Here is a 15687-nt window from a genome sequence, read left to right as displayed (position 1 = left end):
TACAAGTTTGGTACCCGTATGCAGTCAAATATGCGTCAGCCTTTTCTGCCATTTGGCTGGCATCTTTCACCTGGCAGATCTTAAGCTGTGCTATGAGCTCAGCAGGCCACGACCTCTCTAGCTGTGTATGCAGCATAAGGTCAATTATCCCCTCACGCGTGGGAGGCGTTTCATCTTTCTCCATCCACTCACCTAAGTAAGCAGTGAGACGGTCGAGGAACTGAACAGCTGTCTCCTTGTCTTGGAGATGAGCTCGCATGAACTGAACTTTGGCGTCGTCTACTGTGAGACCATACGCCTTAACAAGTGCAGCTTTCATCATCTCATTTGTGAGATTGTCTCCACGAATTTTATGGAGAATATCGAGGTCAGGGCCCTCAAATAAACTAAGAAATTGGAGCTGCTTAGCTGCCTCATCCAGTTGATACATGTCTGCCATGTCCTCAAAATGAGCTCTGTACGGCTCGATTCGCTCGTCTTCCTTGTATGAAGGAAGCTTGATGCGTTGGGTCGCCAGGACATGTGTAGGAAGAGCGTTAGTGGAGCTTGGGTTGGCTGCAGCAGATGTGCCTGAAGCCAAGGAATCTCGCTTGAGCTTCAAAACCTCAAGCTTATGTTTTTCTCGTGTCTCACGTTCAGCACGTTCATATTCACGTTGTTCCCGCTCGTGTTCAAAGTCGAGTTCGCGCTGTTTTCGCTCGTGTTCGTGCTGTTCTTGCTCGTATTCACACTTCTTTTCGCGTTCCTCACGCTGTTCTCGCTCGTAGGCCTATTCGTGCTGAATCTTACGCTCTTCACGGGCATCGTTCTCGCGCTGCTGCTCCTGATTATGCCGTGAGAGTATGTACTCTTTAATTTCGGTTGGCTTCCTGTAAAAATATGGTGGTAGCCATGTCGCTAATTTACTGAGCAAGCCGAAACTGAGTATTGACTGCTGCTTCGCAAACGAATGCTAATAACACAAGTAAAGAATACAGACACAAGCTAGTGGTGACCAGTCTTATCTAGTTAACTGGCAAAAAATAAAGCAAAAATTCACTTGCTAAACTAATGGTAAACACCAGTAAGCTTGTGCCTATAAACTTTAATGATAAATACCTAAATATGAACGAGTGAGTATTATCTTGCGAATAGCTTTAGAGCTAGGAGTTAATATCCTGGAATGAGGTCGCCAATTGTCACGGGGTTTTTATAAATAAATACAAAATTATTTAAATGATAATGTTCAATGATACTGAAGAGCAGGGACAATGATTGTCTTGCCAAATCAAGCAGTGATTACTTTATACCGGCTTGCTTCGCCGATTTTATCAGAACGGGAATTTATAAACTTTCTCAACAGTACACAGCAGAGACTAATTACTCATAAATGCTGATTATTAGTACTGTTAGCCTCTGGAGAAAGTTACTTCACCCCTGACAATAAATAACTAATACTATTAATAATATCAGGTTCTTGCTGATGCGTAACTCCTAGAAGGCACAACGGATTTTAAGCTTAATACAACAAGACTGGCCTAAGTACCAGTTATGAATGGCAAAACGTTTATGCAAGCTCGGAGCTGTAAGGGAAATAAGCTTAATTATGGAGAAATGAAACACGAGTTTACATTACATTAAGCTCAAAGAAAAAGAAGTGTTAAATTTATTGATTACAAAGAAATAAATTTAACATTACATTTCAAAATGAATTCAAATAATGAGATCGCACTCACTCACTCACTCAAAAGCTAAATTCTTACGCCTAAAAAAAAACAACATGCGGCGCAGCTGGCCAGCATGTGAGGAAACAGCACACTTAACTAAACTCTTAAACCTAGGAAAATACAAAAAGGAAATACTGGTCAATGAATGTGGTGTATCACCAAGAAGGGTGGGAGCCTGGAGAACTGTAGTCTAGTGGAGTCTGGGTGCTAGCTGAGCTCTCACTCTCTCACTGCTGGAGCACAGAACCTCACTCCATCACGACAGACACTTGACTGACAAACTCGTGGGAGAAAAGGAGCGCTAGGGCTGCATTTTTAATGGCTAGAGTGAGCGAAACGCGCCCAAAACAAATCGCTCAGTGGAAGCGCTAATGTCTCACACAAAGACGATCACTTATGACACTGAAAAATTGATTTGAAAGGACTCCCGACCGAATGAGTGGTTAACTGAACGATAAACTGGGATTCCACTAGAGTTCGCGGTTTCCCACAAAAGCCAATGTCACTAGCCGACTCGTGACACACAGCACCTCATACTATTAAGCACAGTATGGAAGACTGCATTGCACACAATCGCTTGCACCAACAACACAACATAGACTCCTTGAGAGCCCTGTGGGAACACCCGGTCTCGGCCATGGCCTTCCTTAGGGATTCGGGGCTCTTCAGCCAGACTGTCTAGGGAACAAGTACTGCTACTACTAGTACAAACAAACAAACAGACAAACCGAGTGAAAACAATGCCCGTCCCCGAGCCCCTCAAGGGAGGCGGCGGGTAAAAAGCATGTACACTCTGTTCCCTATTTGTTCTCGGTTTTCTTCCTCTACTCATCCTCCTAGTCTCCGCGAGTTTGGTCTTAGTGTACCAGGTAACCTGATTTAAAGATCAATTTCAACTTTCTAGACAAAACTTATGATGTTGGGAAGTAAATGTGTTCCATTGCTTTTGTTCATGTATATCTTCAAGAAAATTATTCTCTCTCTCTCTCTCTCTCTCTCTCTCTCTCTCTCTCTCTCTCTCTCTCTCTCTCTCAGTTGCCTCTCTTTTGTCTTTTTCTGTTTTGAATCGTGAGAAATGAATATTACTTTCATTACATTTCTTCATATATATATAAATATATTTTTTTTTATGGTAGGCAGAGCCCACCATCCACATCTTCGATAATGAGTTAACTTGAGTGACTACACTGAGTGACAATTATCAGGCAGTGTGCTCAAACAATTATCCTCCAATATTCTCAGACATTAATCACATTACCTCATTTCTTCATATAATTTTTTTTTTTTATGGTAGGCAGAGCCCACTATCCACTTCTTCGATGATGACTTAACTTGAGCGACTACACTGAGTGACAATTATCAGGCAGTGTACTCAAACAATTATCCTCCAATACTCTCAGACATTAATCACATTACCTTACATACTAACCTAGACACTAATGACCTCAGACAGTTATGATGAAATGTAACCAAATAATTATCTTGCTGTGTACTCTAATAATTATCATACAGTATAGCCAAATAATTATTATGCAGTGTAAATCTATACTTACTATGCTGTGTACCCAAATCATTATCATATTACGTAGGCAAGCAGTTACGATATTACCTTAGCCACCAATCGAGACACTAATGACCCCGGGCACTTACCATGCAGTGTATTCAGGCCGGACAATTGTGTTGGGTATTTGCGTCAATGGAGTGGAAGGGAGGGAAAATCTACTTGCTGGGTGAAGGAAAATGAGTTTCTTCCCTGGGTGCTTACTACTGCCTGCTTCTTGGGGAATGGCCGCCCTGTATCTTAGTTTTTCGTGTGCTTTACACGTTTTTGGTAAGCAGGGGTGATAACAATCCATTCACTTAATGTATTGTACCTTGAAGTGACTCACCACTGAATGACAAGCCAAATGGTTTCCAGTAACTCGATAACCACTTAGAAAGTTTGTGTGTAAGCTATATAACCAAATGACACCAGGTGATAGAGTGAGCTAAAGTGTCTAAGTTGGTGGGGCCCGTAAAAAGTTTACATCCGAGGCTTGGCTGGGATTTTTGCTCATATACTGTCACTTCATGGTGAGTGTTGCTTGTTATGAGTTCATCTTTACACCCGCACTCGCGAGACAAGAGGGTGTTATGCTTTGATCTGTGGGTGCGAGCGGGATGTAAACAAAATAATTCAAACCGTTTTGTTAAATTTTAATTAACCAGAGAGGAATGGTTGTGGGTCAGCCACATAGGGAAGCCTATTGATTTTGGGGAATAATGGGTCAAAGGTCAAAGTCACAGGGCTAAGCCAAATGCTGACATAGCAGAATATACTTCTATCCACTTCAGATCAAACTTCAGGGAAGAGTTATGGATAAATCAAGAGGGAAGTGGTTCAGTTCAGAGAGCAATCAATCAACGTTCAAAATTACAGGGCAAGGTCAAAGTCTGACCAGCGTGTGGGGGTGTTAACAAAATAATTCAAACAGTTTTGATCCGATTTTAATAAAATTTAATGGAAGGATGAAGGGCCAACGAAGAATAAACTTTACTGTTTTGAGAACAATAGGCCAAAGGTCAGGGTCATAGGGCAAGTCAGTTTAAACGCTTATTCTCCGAATCAGACCAACGTTTGTGGAAAGGCTTAGGATTGCTAGAATAAATGCATCCAGTTCTGAGAACAGTCACACAAAGACAAAGATCACAGGGAAAGGTCAAATATCTAGATTTTGAATGACGTTCAACTCAGACTTCGTAAAAGTGTTAAGGGTCCGACAAGGATGAAGGGAGTCAACTTTCACTTTAGGCATCAATGAGATGACTCCATTTTGAGAGTAATTTGTTGAAGGTGAAGGTTGACGGGCAAAGTCCGTCCTTAGACCAATATGTGGGCACTGGTGTTACACTTGCTGAACGCTCACATAGCGACAGTGTGTGTGTGTGTGTGTGTGTGTGTGTGTGTGTGTGTGTTTGTGCGTATGTGCGCGCGCGCGCGAACAAAATGACTGAAATAGTTATTATCCGATTTTAACCAATCTTGGTGAAAAAGTTGAGAGCCACCTACTGGTAGAACCTACTGTTACGAGAACAATACGCCAAAGTCAAGCTTACAGTACTAGGTCAAACGTTGACCTTGCAAAATCAGCTTAAACAGATTTCCTCCAATTTTTACCAAACTTAAGGGAGCAGTAGATGGTGCAGTAAGAATGAGACGGTTCAGTTTTAAAACCAGTCATTCAAAGGTCATGGTCAAATGGCAAGGCTAAATTTAACTGTTTGTATAAGTTTTGATGAAATGTAACGAAATAATTACCTTGCTGTGTACCCTAATAATTATCATACAGTATAGCCAAATAATTATTATGCAGTGTAAATCTATAATTACTATGCTGTGTACCCAGATAATTATCATGCTATGTAGGCAAGCAGTTACGATATTACCTTAGCCACCAACGGAGACACTAATGACCCCAGGCACTTACCATGCAGTGTATTGAGGCCGGTTAAACACACTGAGGTGGTTTGGCCATGCGGAGAGGATGGAGAGCGAGACACTGACGAGCATAGTGTATGTGAGTGAGGTGGAGGGGGGAAGAGGTAGGGGGAGGCCAAGGATGAGAAGGAAGGATGGAATGGTGAGGTATATGAGAGAGGGGGATGTAAGCTGGGAACAGGGCAATTGGCGGGGGACAGGGCGAAGTGGAGGCGATTTGTTTGTGACCACCCCTTACGGGATTAAGGCGTCTGGTAATAGATATGTAGATAGTATAAGTAATAAAATAATTCAAATTCGATCCGGCTTTAACCAAACGTGGTGGATGGGTTGCGGGTAAGACACGTAGAAAACTTGTTGTCAGGGAAGAATAGGTCAAAGGACAAGGTCAAGAGTTCACGTAAATGTCTGCATTTTTTTTTTTTTTTTTTAATTTGTGGGCGAGGATGTTGCACTTCCTTATTGCTCCTTCGTTATTCCAGAGTTTTGAAATAGGAATCACCCTCTCACATCATGTACTAAAAGAGAAATAGAAATATATTTCTATTGTTTTGTTTATCTCATTATGACCAAGCCTTTTTCACTGTGTGTGTGTGTGTGTGTGTGTGTGTGTGTGTGTGTGTGTGTGTGTGTGTGTGTGTGTGTGTGTGTGTGTGCGTGCAAAGCGAGGAGCTGGACAGCGTGCTGCTTACATAAGGAACAAGAATGGTTTGTGGTCCAGGTGGATTAGGAGGCGACCGGCTTGGTTTACAGGTATGGGTTATTAGGCGGCAGATTTGGGGCAGAAGTTAGGTTTGGTTAGGATATGCTTAGGTGGAATTAAAGTAAATTAGGTTAGGGTCAAGCTATATTATGTTATGCCATGTTAGTCTACGGTAAGATAATATGTCGAGCTTTGTTGGTATGTTATGTTTCGTTATAATGGCATGCTATGTCAGAGTTAGTTATGGCAAGCTGTGGAACGTTATGTTGCAGTGTTATTAAATATATTCAGTGTTGGTTAGGTTAGTTTTTTTTTTTTTTTTTAATATGGTTGAGCTTTAAAAGGTTAGGTTAGAATAACTTTTGTCAAGTTATGTTATAGATTAATGCATTTTTGGTTAGGCCAGGGTAAATAATGTCTTGTTTGGTAACTTTATGATGTATTGTATTGGTGGTAAGTGATGGCTACCATCATCCACTCACTTGATGCAGTGCTACCTAGTTTTTCCTTCACCTTCATTCTTTTTCTGTGTCTGCCCTCCTCATTATTATTTTGTCATCTTTCCTGTCGCATTTTATTACTCTTCTTTCCTTTTCAGGAGGCTTTACATTGAGTGTTAAATCTAATGGTTTCCTTTAAACTAGAAAATCATTTACAGCACTGCGTGGTAGGCGTATAACCAATCCATATGTGTGTTCTTCGTGTCAACAAGTGGGTTGGAGGTGGGTTAGTTCCCCTCCCCATAAAACAACTAACTAAAAGAAAAAACGTCCACTCCTTAAGGAATAATGGCGTTTGGCTGTAGATATATAGATAAACAGATTATACTGCTGTATATTCTGCAATGTCATGCTGTGTTAGGTTAGCCTGTTGTATTTTTGTTTAAAGATCACATAACATGCACAATCCATACGTGTTCTTTACGTGTCAACAAGTGGGTTGGTGGAGGGTTAGTTCCCCTCCCTATAAAACAACTAACTCAAAGAAAAAAAAAAGACTTCCACTCATTAAGGGATAATGGCGTTTGGCCAAAGATAGATAGAGTGATAGAATATACTACTGGTTATTCTGCAATATCATGCTGTGTTAGGTTAGCCTGTTGTATTTTTACTTAAAGATCACATAACAAGCACACGAATTTAATGTGTCCTCATGGGATACTGCAGCATTCACTCCCCGTCGCCTGCCTCCCCTACCGCCGCCGCCGCCACAAGTGTGCCTTAGCCAGGTAATGAAATCGACACAGCGCCAAGAACCTCCCACTTCCTCATTCTCTTTCTCTTTCCTCACACTTATCACTTGTCCTCTCCCCTTCTTGCTAACTCCGATTACCAACGTATCCCCTCCACCCACTCCCTTCTCACTTACAAAGCCATCTCTTGTTCAGCCTGTTTCTCACTACTATTACATTACCAACACTTCACTCTTCTTCTCATCCACTACAGTCATCCTCACCTTTCTACTTTCATTTTGCACAATTACCCCCCTTCTCATCGTCCCTCGCTGCCAAGATCCCTACATGTCCTTTCTTGTCATTTAATCACCATTTTCTGTATGCTCATTCGTATAAGGGGACTTCATTAATCCTTAAACTCCAAAATTTGCCTCTCTCCTTTCTCCTCTTGTCTTCACTCAGCAACTCCTCCCTCTTCCCTCTCTCTTTCTTATTCTCATATTCACTCCCACTTCTCGTACATCCTCCATTTTCTCAGTTTCCACTTTCAGTTTCATCCCTTGCTTCTAATCTCCAATTGCCATTGTGCACTGCACACAACCACCGAGACGCTCTGTTCAGGAGCGGATCAAGTGTTTATTTTGGGTTATGCAACTTTCGCTCTTGCTCCCCTGCTTGTCATCTTTCTCTCGCAGTTGGCCATTCTTACTTTCTTGCATCTATTTCTTCCGTCCCCTTCTTTCAACTCTTTTTTTTAAATCCTTATACGCCGTTTATCCTGCCTTGCCTTCCTGTTGTTCCAGCCCCTCCTAAACTCCATCCCTCCCATTTAGAGTGAATGAGTGCATTAAATAAAGGTTATTTCGAAATTTATGGCAGTAAGCCCTATGATACCGTGGTCTGTGATTATCTGGGCCTGTCTAAAGCCTCCCTTCCCCATGGTGATCTGGGCAGGACAGGTTCACTGGGGTGGAAGACACGATAAGTCATTACAACAGCAGTGGGTGTAGGTGTGGCGGTGGGGTTAGTCTTCAACCTGACTTTGGGTAATCGAGGGCTGAACATTCAATTACGGGAGGGTAGAAAACACGTAAAAAAGCTGGCGTGATGTGTTTTGCCCATTCCCCCTCTTAATAACTGCGGATTTACATTAGGCTGAGGGTTATCCAGCAATGCAGGCGTTCAGGACTGGCGTACGAGGTTGCTGTGCCGTCTTGAGAAGGGAACATCTACTCGCTCTTGGCACACTTACACTTCTTCGGTACTATGACGACTTTTTCAATTTATTTTTGCTCACATCTCATTCTGAAAGGGATGTTTCGAACAAAACGGGTTAGATGTTGACTTCATTACCTCCCTTCACTGCAAAGGCTCTCCTAAGTTATGAAAGATCAGGAAACAAGAAAAAGATACGTCATTGCATTTAAAGAATTAACTCCCTCAGTGAGGTGTCGTCTCTGTCGCTTTATTTTTTACTGTCTCTAGATAAATGTCCACAGGTTGGGAGGAAATTTTCGACCAGCAGAGGCTAAATAATTATATCTTTTATTTACTCCTTCACTTTTTCAGTCTCTTCTCACAGCGTCCCTCACAGTCGTCACTGTAACAATCATCGGATGAAGCTCTGGAACACCTCATTATTTTTTACTTGTCCCTTATGTTTTGACTATATGAAGCTCTCAGTTCCTCCAACAGTCAATTCGACGATCTTCCACTTGACCATAATCTCACCTACATCAACACTATAATACTTTTGTCCCATACCACCTCTCATTCTCTTCGGTACTTTTTTTTTTTTTTCATAGTATGTACTCAAAGAAGTTACTATCTACCCATTTCCGTCTGAAGATAATTCAATACTGGCAAAGTACAATGAAGTACCTATCTCCACTAGTGTGTGTTTCAGATGGTTCGATTTTTCCGCTATGTGTTCGTCACACATTGGAAAGATATTTGCGTCTCTTAGTATCTTCGAAGGATCACATTTTTCTAGAAACAGTTTCATAGAGTTTATATGTGATGCGCTGTTTCCGTGCGTTTTCTCTCAGTTGCTGAATATATACAGTGGTCTTACTTGCCTTTGTACTGTGCATGCACCTGTCATGTGTGGGGTGTCGCACTGTATACAGGGCTTCTGAACGGGGTGGTGTCAAAGGGAATTCCTTTCATCATCTCTCCTTTGACTCCCATCACCCACTCTCTTTTCGCTAAAATGTCACATTCTCTCCCCCCTCCCCTCCTCTCTCAACACATCCCTTCCCTGCATCTCTCCCCCCCTAGCATTTTTTTTTTCCTCAACTCTTCTTTCTACTCACAGTACATTTTTCTCTACCGCTTCCATTTTACACTGAAGAGAAAAATCTTAATAATTTTTTCCCCTGTCTTTGCCTTTTTCATGTTTACTCCCCCCAACAAACTCTCTCTCTCTCTCTCTCTCTTTCCATCTCCTTTTTCTTCTTCTTCATCATCATCTTATTTTTCAGTTTTTTTTCTTCTTTTACTTCCTCTTCTTCTCATTGTTGGTTTTCCCCATCTATTTCTTCTTCTCTATTCTCTCCATTTTCTTCTTCCTCTCCTTGTTTTTATCCATCTTCCCGTTCTTTTTCTCTTCCTCCTCCATGTCATTCTTCTCTTTCTCCTCCTTCTCCTCCTCTTCCACCTCGTTGTTGTTTTCCCTTTTCTTCTCTCTTTCCTCTTCTCCCTTTTTTCCTTCTTTTTCTTTTTCTTCCTCTTCTTTTCCTTCTTTTTACATCATCATCATCATCTGCTTGTTACCTTCCCTTTACATCTTCTTCTTATCATATCTGTTTTCCTTTTTTCTCCTTCTCCTTCTCTCTTTTCTTCTCTTTCTTTTCCTTCTTCTTGTTACTTCATGTTCTCCTTCTTTTCCTCCTCCTTTTTATTCTTTTTTTTTTTTTCTTTGCCAAAGTTAGTCGGCAAAATCACCCTCTGTTTCCACTCACGTACCTCTCCGTATCCTTCTTTTTCTCTTCCTCTTTTTCCCTCACGATATCTTCCCCTAATTATTCGTCGTCTTCCTTCTATGTCTCCTGCCAAGACATTTCTTCCCTCCCGCTTCACCCTTGCCAGCAAAGAAGGGACCCCAACTGAACGAGAAACTTAAACACCGAATTCGGAATGGCCTCCTTGCCTGTTGCCCTGTCCACCTTAAAATAATTATTCCTCTCCTCTGACCTCCTGTAAGCTATATCTCACATGGTTGTCTGCCTTCCAACCAGCGCTGTCTGGAGGAGGGGCTAAGAAAGACAGTTGTAGATGACCACAGAGGAGTTGTTCTTGTGAAAAAGAGGGGAGCTATTCTAAAGGTGCACAGAGGAGTTATTCTAAAGGGACACAGAGGATCTACTCTAAAGGGGCACATAATATCTATTATAAAGGAACACAGAGGGGTTATTTTAAAGGGGCACAGAAGAATTATTGTAGAGGGGCACAAAGGAACTCTTCTAGAAAGGGAACATTGAAGCTATTCAAGTTCAAACATAAAAAGTACAACCTTAATTAGAAGCTGTGTAGACGGTTAGCATCTTTATTTCACAATGGCGCGGATTGTTAAACTTGTTTTATGTACAGAAGGAAATGCTGCTCAATAAGACGACACTAGTTTCATTTCATAACGTTTCCGTATGAAGAGGTCAGGTTCAAAGTACTTGTAACATTTTTATAAACAACATTTGCAGTATGAAGAGGATTCAGCTCAGTTGAAACTGTTGTAACTGCGCTAGAAACATTTTCATATATTAGTATCATTTCTTCATAGACTATGGTTTATATTGCTATTATCGTTGTGAAAATTGCAACTTTGAACACAAGTTATGTACAGTACTGCTTGCTTTGTTACTTTATTATCGCTTACACTGGTTGGGGAAACGGTCTGAGTTCGAAGTCATGCAGGACAGGAAATAGTAAAGAAAGCGTGTGAGGAAAACGGAGATATGTACTTATATGGGAAAAGTATAAAGTAAGTAAACACACACACACACACACACACACACACACACACACATTGGAAGACGTAACCTGTGACACTGAAGGGAAACTGCTGAAGGCTGTGAATATTTTTGGTCGGGAGTACTCTGGTATTCTACTCGAGTTGACAGCAGGCGACTTTATTCAATCAGGGATTAATTATAGCAGCATCAAGGTTAGAACAGTGGTACCATTCACCTTTCTACGATCGGAATTGCTCTTGTATCAATAACACTGTACTATGCCAATAAGTGCTGTGTGTGTGTGTGTGTGTGTGTGTGTGTGTGTGTGTGTGTGTGTGTGTGTGTGTGTGTGTGTGTGTGTGTGTGTGTGTGCACATCGGATTTCGACGTGCCTTACATCAGAAGACGCGGGACGACGAGCTGACAACGATGGTTTAATTTATAATTGCGTGCGGTCAGTTGCGCGGGAGTCACGCACACTTTTGTGACCAATTTCTTGCCAGACATTGGGAACTCTCTACAGGTCATACCGCTGGATGGAATGAGCAAAAATTTCGCATAGGTTTGCCCGGTATGTCAAAGTAAGTCCATACCAAGTTTGGTGTACGTGAACATACATGACAACCATTTAAGTGTTAACATCGAGGGCAAAGCCCGAGGGCACCAGAGAGGAGAAAGCACTTAGTGGCCCGACAATTGACGTCTAATGATAATATTCATCTGCTATTTAGCACCTAATATCCTCTAATCCTGTGGGGGGGGGGATTGCGTGTAGCGCATTAAAAAATGGAAAAAAAGATTTTGATAAAACTTTGCTGGATGGCTGAAAATGGGTCTCAGATGGGACAGTTTCAATTTGATATCTATTGGTATTGTCTGTAGGGTTGCTTTTGTCCCATTATAATTGTCCCCATTTGTGTCGCAATACGAGAAAATGGAAGAGGCGGCAGAGCATCTTTGGAGAGAGAGAGAGAGAGAGAGAGAGAGAGAGAGAGTTGCACATCTATAGTCCAATTTCTATGCTTCACTGGTGCTACGAACAGGCAATACCATGCAGCAGAAAATGGTGGAGCTGTGGTGTTGTTGCTGGTGATGGTAGCTGTGGTGATAATGGTGGCAGTGATGGTGGTAACGGAGCTGATGGTGGTATATGTGATGATAATGGTGATGATAGCTGTTATGGTGATGTTGGCAGCAGTGAGAACGATCATGGTGGTGGTTGTGGAGATAGCAGCTCTGATGATGGTGGTAGTAGCATCGGTGATGGTAGTGGTGGTGACGATGGTGGTAGCTGTGGTGATGATGGTGGTGGTGGTGGTAGCTGTGGTGGTGATGGTGGTGGTGATGGTGGTGGTAGCTGTGGTGGTGACGGTGGTGGTGGTGGTAGCTGTGACGGTGGTGATGGTAGTGGTGATGATAGCAGCAGTGATGATAGTATGGTGGAAGTGTTGATGGTAGCTGTGATGATGACACTGGTTGTGGTATCTGTGGTGGTGGTGGTGATGTCTGTGGTGGTGATAATAGCAGCAGCAGTAGCAGTAGTAGTAACAGAAGTAGTAGAATTAGTCGTTGTAGTAGTAGATGTAGTTGTTCAGAAACGGCTCATCATTTGGGTAAATCTCATGATCAAAAGCGAAGCTTGGTTCAGAAACTGTATTTGTAGGAGCCTAAGAGTGTTGATACTGGCATCACAGCATGTGCAGGACTAAATGAATGTTTGGGTAGTGAAGAGTTAGATCTGGAGAGAGATGATGGCATGTTACCTGCCAGCAATTGTTGTACGGTACATATATATATATATATATATATATATATATATATATATATATATATATATATGTATATATATATATATATATATATATATATATATATATATATATATATATTGTTACGGAACAGAGAAAAATAATGTACACTTTAAGTGAGAAAACTAAAAATCACTACTGTCCCGTAAAGTTCTAGGTTCAAAACAAAAGAGTTAGGTAAAATTACAAGTTAAAGTTTAATGCTCAAACTAACAACAAAACATTCAGGACTCATAAGGATAATGTAATGGCAAAAAACAGGTTAAATATATGGTTAACTGCAATAGCCTCTATTAACACGAAATTAGCATGAGTAAATTTATCTAAGTCAGCCCTGACAAAATGAGAATACTAGATAATACTCAGTGAATGCAAGATATATTATTACAGATACAAAATATTATTAACAATGACTGACATCCAAACTTTACGTTAATCACAAAAAACTTCACTAGGCCTACAAATTAACACCTTATGCTACACAGTACAAGAAAAAAATGCAATAACACTTATACTCAAATTACACAGCTGCTAGATGGCTGGAGACTTCCTGCGCACTCACAATAATAATAACTGTACAGGGGAGGGCAGAGATGTGAGCAAAATGAGAAGTAGATCTAAGTGGCCATTAATGCAGAGACTGAGCTCATTATATAGGGGCCGGCAGAGCTTGATACAACTTGTAAGAAGGACGCGCAAATGAAGCCATAGGGGACAAAGAGTTGACACTCCTGCTCTGAACAACAGAAAGAACGACTTACTCTACTATAAGGGAGGAGGGGGGGAGTGAGGTAGAACATGCTCGTGATCAAACATGCAGCATACTGTACGTTAGAATTATACAAAGGATGATGAAATCATAGGCTATGTAACACCTCCCCACAAAGAAAAAGAAATTTACAAAGGAAATTTCTTATTACTCTAAAACAATCTGTCTAAAGTCTAGATAAGCAATCTGCAATAACATTTTCTTTCCCCTTGACATGTTGTATGTCTAATGAATACTCCTGAAGAAGTAGACTCCATCTTGTCAATCTCTGATTTTTATCTTTAAACTTACTAAGGAATTTCAGTGGGTTATGATCGGTATAAATGACTATGGGGTCAAAACCAGAACACAAATAAAATGAAAAATGCTGTAAACCCAAAATCAAGGCCAAAAGCTCTTTCTCAATAGTTGAGTAGTTCTTTTGAGGTGGAGTGAACTTCTTACTGTAATAAGATACAGGGTGTTCAATACCCTGATCATCCTCTTGCAGCAAAACAGCCCCAGCTTCTGTATCACTTGCATCAACAGCCATCTTAAAAGGCTTAGCAAAATTTGGAGTAGTGAGCACTGGCTGACTTAATAGAATAGCTTTAAGTTTGTTGAAAGAGGATTCACAGTTATCGGTCCAGACAAATTTAACTCCCTTTTTCAGTAGGTCTGTAAGTGGTGATACAAGAATTGAAAAGTTAAGAACAAATCTCCTGTAATAACCTACCATTCCCAAAAATCTTTGTAGCTCTTTCCTACTTTTAGGTCTGGGAAGATCACTTATAACCTGAACCTTAGCTCCTGGTGGTGCAACATGTCCATCACCAATTACGTACCCAAGGTACTGAACTTTAGCTTGACCAAACTCACACTATGATAAATTAGCTACAAGATTAGCCTGAACCAAACGCTCAAGAAATTTACTGACATGGCATAGGTGATCTTTCCAGTTGTCACTGAAGATTAATACATCATCAATATAAACAACACACCCTGCAAAACCCTCTGATACAACATTCATGAGCTTCTGAAATGTGGCTGGTGCATTCTTCATACCATATGACATTACAGAACAAGCAAAAGTCTTTCCTAGTGTTACAAAACATGAGATCTCCCTAGCACGTTCAGTCATAGGTACTTGCCAGTATCCCTTTAACAAATCAAACTTAATTATGTACCTAACCTTTCCGATCTTGTCTATGCAATCTTCCAAGCGAGGGAGAGGGTAAGTGTCTGTTTTGGTTATCTGATTAACACGTCTGTAGTCGATGCAAAGCCGCTGTGACCCACCTGGCTTAGGGACTAGAGTGACAGGAGAACTCCACTCGCTCTGACAGGGCTCAATCATCTTGTGGTCCAACAGGTAGCCAAGCTCTTTCTGGATGAGAGGAACTTTCACTGGGTTCACACGGTAAGGATGCAATTTAATTGGCTTTCCGTCTCCAACATCGACATCATGCATCAACACAGTGGTTCTTCCTGGAGTGGCACGGAACACTTGCGGGTACTCCTGCAGTAATGCCGAAAACTCCTGCCTTTCCTCGGGAGGTAGATGAGAAAGCTTAGTCTGGAGACCATTCATGATATCAGGATTCTTCCCCAAACTATCACTCAGGCTCATGCTGCATGGGAGAACTTCACTTGCAGACTCGGGTGGAACAGCTACAGTGCAGACTGGATTATTTTCGTCCCGCCTGTGATATAACTTTAGCATGTTGATGTGACATAGTTGCTTGTTCTTTCTATGATCTGGTGTGGCGATGACATAGTTGACATCACTGAGTTTCTTCTCCACGAAATAAGGACCACTAAACTTGGCTTGAAGAGGTTGCCCATGCACCGGTAGCAGAATCAAAACCTGATCTCCTGGCTGAAAGTGGCGTAACCTGGACTTCTTATCATACCAAGTCTTCATCTTCTCCTGAGCAGCTCCTAAATTCTCTCTCGCCAGCTGTAAAGCGGTGGACAGCCGTTCTTTGACCTTCATCACATACTCCAGCAGGTTGACGTCATCTTCCTCCGACAGCCAGCATTCCTTGAGTAACTTAAGGGGTCCTCTTACTTCATGGCCAAACAGTAGTTCAAAGGGTGAGAAGCCCAGTGATTCATTT

This window comes from Coenobita brevimanus, chromosome 5 (assembly GCF_032717465.1).
Source record: "Coenobita brevimanus isolate Jiangsu-jjx chromosome 5, ASM3271746v2, whole genome shotgun sequence".
Taxonomy (NCBI): Eukaryota; Metazoa; Arthropoda; class Malacostraca; order Decapoda; family Coenobitidae; genus Coenobita; species Coenobita brevimanus.
The sequence above is the reverse complement of the archived record's forward strand: the minus strand, read 5'-3'. Positions refer to the sequence as shown.